The sequence below is a fragment of the Octopus bimaculoides genome, chromosome 8, assembly GCF_001194135.2.
Source record: "Octopus bimaculoides isolate UCB-OBI-ISO-001 chromosome 8, ASM119413v2, whole genome shotgun sequence".
NCBI lineage: Eukaryota > Metazoa > Mollusca > Cephalopoda > Octopoda > Octopodidae > Octopus > Octopus bimaculoides.
The window spans coordinates 14,897,573-14,898,502 of NC_068988.1; positions in this window are offsets into that span (position 1 = coordinate 14,897,573).

The following is a 930-nucleotide window of genomic DNA, read 5'->3' on the forward strand; positions in this document are numbered from 1 at the left end:
TTGCATCTTGTCTTCTCAAGAATTAACAAATTACCTTTTCACCTGGCAAGAAATTAATGTATGTCGACAGGAAAGTTGGTCAAAGTGATTATAAATCCTTTAACCAGGTGATATATAGGTGATATATCAATATTTATTGGTTACCTTTTATAGTTTCTACTGATAGACAATGAGTCTATGAGGCTGCTTTATCATGGTGGCTTGACCTACATGAAATAGCAGCTAAAAATCTTCCATAAATTACAGTATATTCATCATCATCGTTTAACGTTCGCTTCCCATGCTAGCATGGGTTGGACGATTTGACTGAGGACTGGTGAACCAGTTGGCTACACCAGGCTCCAATCTGATTTGGCAGAGTTTCTATAGCTGGATGCCCTTCCTAACACCAACCACTCCGAGAGTGTAGTGGGTGCTTTTACGTGTCACCCAGCATGAAGGCCAGTCAGGAGATACTGGCAGCGGCCACGCTCGAAATGGTGTATTTTACGTACCACCTGCACAGGAGCCAGTCCAGCGGTACTGGCAACGATCTCGTTCGAATGTTTTTTCACGTGCCACTGGTAACGATCACGCTCAAAGGGTGTTATTTACATGCCACTGGCATGAAAGCCAGACAGCTGGTGCTCTGGCAACGATCATGCTCGGATGGTGCTCTTAGTGATCTACTGGTACAGGTGCCATCACGATTTCGCTTTCGCTTGCCCCAACAGATCTTCGCAAGCCAAGTTTAGCATTCAATGAAGAGACATTGGCATGGGTGCCAGTCTACAAATTTAATTCAAAAGAAAAACTGGGGCTACTTCTCCATGGGGATTTGATTAGAAAATTTCATAAGACAAAATATTCAGAAACAGGGAGGAAGTTGAAAACGGTCTTTCAGACTCTTTTATCAGGAAAAGAAATAGGTTTCTTTGAACGTGGCATAAA